The following is a 6,756-nucleotide window of genomic DNA, read 5'->3' on the forward strand; positions in this document are numbered from 1 at the left end:
CGACAATTACACCATCTCCCTCGGATTTTCAAGGGCCGACGCGGGTTCACCGGACACCGCAAGAGACGCGGTGCTTTACGGAGCTGCCAGCCCTATCTCCGGGCGAACCGATTCCAGGGCCTGCGCTCCTTACCAAGAAAAGAGAACTCTTCCCGGGACCCACGCCAGCGTCTCCGAGTTCGGTTGCGTTGCCGCACCGGGCGCCGAAGCGCCAATCTCCGTGTCGAGGCTCGGGAATATTAACCAGATTCCCTTTCGGACACCGGGGGCGAAGACGAGCAACGCCCCCCGTCGAACTGCGTTCGCTTGTTCCTTAGGGCCGACTGACCCATGTTCAACTGCTGTTCACATGGAACCCTTCTCCTCTTCGACCTTCAAAGCTCTCATTTGAATATTTGCTACTACCACCAAGATCTGCACCGACGGCTGCTCCACGCGAGCTCTCGCTCGACGCTTCGACGCCCGCCGCCGCGGCCTTCCTACTCGTCGCGACATAGCGCCGTGGAACGGCCCGTGTCGTCGCGACGGCCGGGTATAGGCCCGACGCTCCAGCGCCATCCATTTTCAGGGCTGGTTGATTCGGCAGGTGAGTTGTTACACACTCCTTAGCGGATTCCGACTTCCATGGCCACCGTCCTGCTGTCTAGATCAACCAACACCTTTTGTGGGCTCTGATGAGCGTCGCGTCGGGCGCCTTAACCCGGCGTTCGGTTCATCCCGCATCGCCAGTCCTGCTTACCAAGAGTGGCCCACTGGGCACTCGCATTCGAGGCGCCCGACTCCAATTAAGCGAGCCGGGCTTCTTACCAATTTAAAGTTTGAGAATAGGTTGAGGACGTTTCGTCCCCAAGGCCTCTAATCATTCGCTTTACCAGATAAAACTGCGACAAAGCGCCAGCTATCCTGAGGGAAACTTCGGAAGGAACCAGCTACTAGATGGTTCGATTAGTCTTTCGCCCCTATACCCAAATAGGACGATCGATTTGCACGTCAGAATCGCTACGGTCCTCCACCAGAGTTTCCTCTGGCTTCGACCTTCCCAGGCATAGTTCACCATCTTTCGGGTCCCAACATGGACGCTCTTGCGCGACCGCCCCGGCAGAGCGGGTGCGATCGGCCGGTCGTGCGCCGGCGCCCGCACGGGGCTCCGGGTCCGACCTCGTTCGGCCAAAGGCCGCCTTCACTTTCATTTCGCCTGCGAGTCTCGAACCACTCGACGACTCGCGCTCATGTTAGACTCCTTGGTCCGTGTTTCAAGACGGGTCGGGAGGGTGGCCGACGTGGCCACGGACCCCGAGCGCGTCGACGGCGCGCCACCGAAGCGGCAGCCCGCCGAACACCGGCACTGCGTACAGTGCAGGCGAACGACAAGCCAGCCGAACGGCGACGGCCGCACACAGAGAGCGCGCGGCATCCTTTCCTCGATCCGCCGCCGGGCCGCACCGCCCGCGCGCTGTAACACCCCCGCCGGAGCGGAGGCCACCTTCGCGCGGGGACTTAGACCGACGGCAAACCGGTCGTGACCCGCGCCGGTCGCTAGTGCGCTGAGACGGTGCGCGAGCCGACTCGGCAGCGGCGCCTTAAGCGTCCGCGAACCGAGACGGCGCGCCCCCGCACCCAACTGAAAGCGAGCCGGCGACCTGACGGGCCCTCCCGTTTGCCTCTCAACGGTTTCACGTACTCTTGAACTCTCTCTTCAAAGTGCTTTTCAACTTTCCCTCACGGTACTTGTCCGCTATCGGTCTCGCGACCGTATTTAGTCTTAGGTGGAGTTTACCACCCGCTTTGGGCTGCATTCCCAAACAACCCGACTCCGAGAAGACCCGAAGCGGCCAAGGCAAGCGCCCCTATGGGCCTAACACCCGCCGTGGGACGAGGCCTCGATCAGAAGGACACCGGCGCTCGCCGTCAGCCGCACTGGGACTTCCGTACGTCACAACTCGGCGCGCTCGAAAAGCGCGCAGATTCGACGCTGGACTCTTCCCGGTTCACTCGCCGTTACTCAGGGAATCCCTGTTGGTTTCTTTTCCTCCGCTTAATAATATGCTTAAATTCAGCGGGTGCTCTCGCCTGAACTCAGGTCGTATGTGTCAAGCGGGCCGCTTCTTACACGGCCCGCTGGCATCGCAAGTCGTCGCCGCCGGCGCCGACCGAGCGCGTACCGTCGCCGCCTTGGCCCACGGTCGGTCTTGATCTCGTGACCGGACCGACCGACCTGGACCCGCCCCTCGAACGTAGTTGAACACGTCGAGGGGCGCCGGCGGTGTACGGGACACGCGGTCGCGCCGAGAAAGCTCGGCGACCGCTTCAACTTGGGGCGACGCCCGGCCGTCTTCGCAGAGGCCAGGCGACGGCCCTCGGGTGAGGACGAACGCGACCCTGAGGCAGACGCGGTCCCGGGATTGAACCGAGACCGCAATTCGCGTTCAGAAGGTCGACGTTCAATGTGTTCTGCAATTCACATTACTTCTCGCACTTGGCTGCGTCCTTCATCGACTCGCGAGCCGAGTGATCCACCGTTAAGAGTCGTCCTCGACGTTTCGCCCGGCGCCGAAGCGCGCGGACGTCACACTGTGGGATCGACCACAAAACCACCACCGACAACAACTGCACAAAAACACCAACAAACGGCGCCGAGCGACCGCCGGGCTGGGCCGGCGGCACATCGAGCGCGGTGCCCAGAAGCCACCATCGCACTCGGCTGCCTTGCTATGCCAACGTGTTACGCGTGTCGCACGGGGCGGAACCCCGATTGACGGCCGCCCTCTCGGCGGCACCCAAAGACAATTAAGTGCGCGGTCGGCCGGGGCCTACCACCACTTTCGGTAATGATCCTTCCGCAGGTTCACCTACGGAAACCTTGTTACGACTTTTACTTCCTCTAAATGATCAAGTTTGATCGTCTTCTCGACACGCCGACGCGGCCGTTGCCAGCCGCGACGGGGCCGATCCAAGGATCTCACTAAACCATTCAATCGGTAGTAGCGACGGGCGGTGTGTACAAAGGGCAGGGACGTAATCAACGCAAGTTGATGACTTGCGCTTACTGGGAATTCCTCGTTCAAGGGAAACAATTGCAAGTCCCTATCCCAATCACGAATGAGGTTCAACGGGTTACCCGGACCTTTCGGCCTAGGTTAGACACTCGCTGCTTCACTCAGTGTAGCGCGCGTGCGGCCCCGGACATCTAAGGGCATCACAGACCTGTTATTGCTCAATCTCGTGTGGCTAAACGCCACTAGTCCCTCTAAGAAGTTAGACGCCGACCGAGAAGGTCGCGTAACTATTTAGCATGCCAGAGTCTCGTTCGTTATCGGAATTAACCAGACAAATCGCTCCACCAACTAAGAACGGCCATGCACCACCACCCACAGAATCAAGAAAGAGCTCTCAATCTGTCAATCCTACCTGTGTCCGGGCCGGGTGAGTTTCCCCGTGTTGAGTCAAATTAAGCCGCAGGCTCCACTCCTGGTGGTGCCCTTCCGTCAATTCCTTTAAGTTTCAGCTTTGCAACCATACTTCCCCCGGAACCCAAAGACTTTGGTTTCCCGGAAGCTGCCGGAAAGGTCGTCATGGTAACGCCTCCCGATCGCTAGTTGGCATCGTTTATAGTCAGAACTAGGACGGTATCTGATCGTCTTCGAACCTCTGACTTTCGCTCTTGATTAAAGAAAACATTCTTGGCGAATGCTTTCGCAGTAGTTCGTCTTCCGCCGATCCAAGAATTTCACCTCTAACGGCAGAGTACGGACGCCCCCGTCTGTCCCTCTTAATCATTACCTCGTGCTCCGAAAACCAACAAAATAGAACCGAGGTCCTATTCCATTATTCCATGCAACACTATGCAGGCGAACAGCCTGCTTTGAACACTCTAATTTTTTCAAAGTAAACTTATCGGCCACCGCCGACACTCAGTCAAGAGCACCGACGGAGAACCGAAGGTGAGGCGAACGCAACCAGTGACACGCCTTGCGACGGACCGGCGGCGCTCGCCCAAAATCCAACTACGAGCTTTTCAACCGCAACAACTTTAGCATACACTGTTGGAGCTGGAATTACCGCGGCTGCTGGCACCAGACTTGCCCTCCAATGGATACTCGTTAAGAGTTTTAGGATGTACTCATTCCAATTACAGGGCCTCGTTAGAGTCCTGTATTGTTATTTTTCGTCACTACCTCCCCGTGTCGGGAATGGGTAATTTGCGCGCCTGCTGCCTTCCTTGGATGTGGTAGCCGTTTCTCAGGCTCCCTCTCCGGAATCGAACCCTGATTCCCCGTTACCCGTTATCACAAAGGTAGGCACGTAGCGTACCTTCGACAGTTGATAGGGCAGACACTTGAATGATACGTCGTCGGTGCAGAGACCGTACGATCCGCGTGGTTATCCAGAGTCATCAAACGTCACAGGACGAACCCGGTCGGTTTTGATCTGATAAAAGCGCGCCTCCCGAAGTCGGCGCTTAATGCATGTATTAGCTCTAGAATTACCACAGTTATCCACTTCGCTTACGAGACCAAATAAACCAAGACTGATTTAATGAGCCATTCGCAGTTTCGCTTTACGAGAACTCGTACTTGCACCTGCATGGCTTAATCTTTGAGACAAGCATATCACTACTGGCAGGATCAACCAGATAGCTGCGACAGCTGCGCTCGGCCCTTGCTGGGCCGCCCGGCGCGTGCTCGTCGCATTCGTTTAAGACCGAGGCAATCGCCTGCGGCCGTACTCAGCTTCGACAGTCGCTGGCCGCGACGTCCACGCTCTCGCCGGCAGTGCCAGGCGGAGCGATTTGCGTTTTTTCTTTGCTCGCCCTCTCTCGGGCTCGATCCATTCAGTTTCGCACAAACAAGAGCTCTGCCGGCCGCCTGCAGCGGTGCCTAAAACCCGGGCATAACAATGCGACCGTTCTGCTAGGCCGACAAGCGCTCAAGCCAGACGCTCGATCGAACGCCCCCTACATATTAGTCGAGACAACGGCTCGCTCATTAGCATCGCGTTTGTACTTTAACTTTTTTCGGCTCGGCTTCTTTCGACGCCGATGCCGGCGACGCAGCACTCTCTCGCCCGCCAGCCACCGAGAAAAGGGTGCGCTCCGACCGGCCCCGCACCGCTCTTTCTTGGCTCATTCGAAATTACTGTCTTTCGCTCTGACATGCCTTACCTAGGGTTAGGTTAGTATGCTTGCACGTTTGTACTTTAACTTTTTTTGGCTCGGCTTCTTTCGACGCCGATGCCGGCGACGCAGCACTCTCTCGCCCGCCAGCCACCGAGAAAAGGGTGCGCTCCGACCGGCCCCGCACCGCTCTTTCATGGCTCATTCGAAATTACTGTCTTTCGCTCTGACATGCCTTACCTAGGGTTAGGTTAGTATGCTTGCACGTTTGTACTTTAACTTTTTTTGGCTCGGCTTCTTTCGACGCCGATGCCGGCGACGCAGCACTTTCTCGCCCGCCAGCCACCGAGAAAAGGGTGCGCTCCGACCGGCCCCGCACCGCTCTTTCTTGGCTCATTCGAAATTACTGTCTTTCGCTCTGACATGCCTTACCTAGGGTTAGGTTAGTATGCTTGCACGTTTGTACTTTAACTTTTTTCGGCTCGGCTTCTTTCGACGCCGATGCCGGCGACGCAGCACTCTCTCGCCCGCCAGCCACCGAGAAAAGGGTGCGCTCCGACCGGCCCCGCACCGCTCTTTCATGGCTCATTCGAAATTACTGTCTTTCGCTCTGACATGCCTTACCTAGGGTTAGGTTAGTATGCTTGCACGTTTGTACTTTAACTTTTTTTGGCTCGGCTTCTTTCGACGCCGATGCCGGCGACGCAGCACTCTCTCGCCCACCAGCCACCGAGAAAAGGGTGCGCTCCGACCGGCCCCGCACCGCTCTTTCATGGCTCATTCGAGTTTACTGTCTTTCGCTCTGACATGCCTTACCTAGGGTTAGGTTAGTATGCTTGCACGTTTGTACTTTAACTTTTTTCGGCTCGGCTTCTTTCGACGCCGATGCCGGCGACGCAGCACTTTCTCGCCCGCCAGCCACCGAGAAAAGGGTGCGCTCCGACCGGCCCCGCACCGCTCTTTCTTGGCTCATTCGAAATTACTGTCTTTCGCTCTGACATGCCTTACCTAGGGTTAGGTTAGTATGCTTGCACGTTTGTACTTTAACTTTTTTCGGCTCGGCTTCTTTCGACGCCGATGCCGGCGACGCAGCACTCTCTCGCCCGCCAGCCACCGAGAAAAGGGTGCGCTCCGACCGGCCCCGCACCGCTCTTTCATGGCTCATTCGAGTTTACTGTCTTTCGCTCTGACATGCCTTACCTAGGGTTAGGTTAGTATGCTTGCACGTTTGTACTTTAACTTTTTTCGGCTCGGCTTCTTTCGACGCCGATGCCGGCGACGCAGCACTTTCTCGCCCGCCAGCCACCGAGAAAAGGGTGCGCTCCGACCGGCCCCGCACCGCTCTTTCTTGGCTCATTCGAAATTACTGTCTTTCGCTCTGACATGCCTTACCTAGGGTTAGGTTAGTATGCTTGCACGTTTGTACTTTAACTTTTTTTGGCTCGGCTTCTTTCGACGCCGATGCCGGCGACGCAGCACTCTCTCGCCCACCAGCCACCGAGAAAAGGGTGCGCTCCGACCGGCCCCGCACCGCTCTTTCATGGCTCATTCGAGTTTACTGTCTTTCGCTCTGACATGCCTTACCTAGGGTTAGGTTAGTATGCTTGCACGTTTGTACTTTAACTTTTTTCGGCTCGGCTTCT

General features: G+C 57.3%; 2 non-coding genes and 1 pseudogene across 2 annotated transcripts; all 3 read right to left on the reverse strand.

The window, feature by feature from the left end:
* Positions 1 to 2,084, reverse strand: LOC144419692 (large subunit ribosomal RNA; annotated as a pseudogene; the record flags this gene model as incomplete).
* Positions 2,085 to 2,374: 290 nt separating this feature from the next.
* Positions 2,375 to 2,528, reverse strand: LOC144419688 (5.8S ribosomal RNA). The gene has a single exon (XR_013474213.1). It is a non-coding gene; the product is annotated as a 5.8S ribosomal RNA (ribosomal RNA).
* A 298-nt stretch (positions 2,529 to 2,826) lies between these two features.
* On the reverse strand, positions 2,827 to 4,636 carry LOC144419695 (small subunit ribosomal RNA). Its single transcript, XR_013474217.1, has one exon. It is a non-coding gene; the product is annotated as a small subunit ribosomal RNA (ribosomal RNA).
* Positions 4,637 to 6,756: the final 2,120 nt, after the last annotated feature.

The sequence above is a fragment of the Styela clava genome, unplaced genomic scaffold (genome assembly GCF_964204865.1).
Source record: "Styela clava unplaced genomic scaffold, kaStyClav1.hap1.2 HAP1_SCAFFOLD_253, whole genome shotgun sequence".
In the NCBI taxonomy this organism is placed as follows: Eukaryota; Metazoa; Chordata; class Ascidiacea; order Stolidobranchia; family Styelidae; genus Styela; species Styela clava.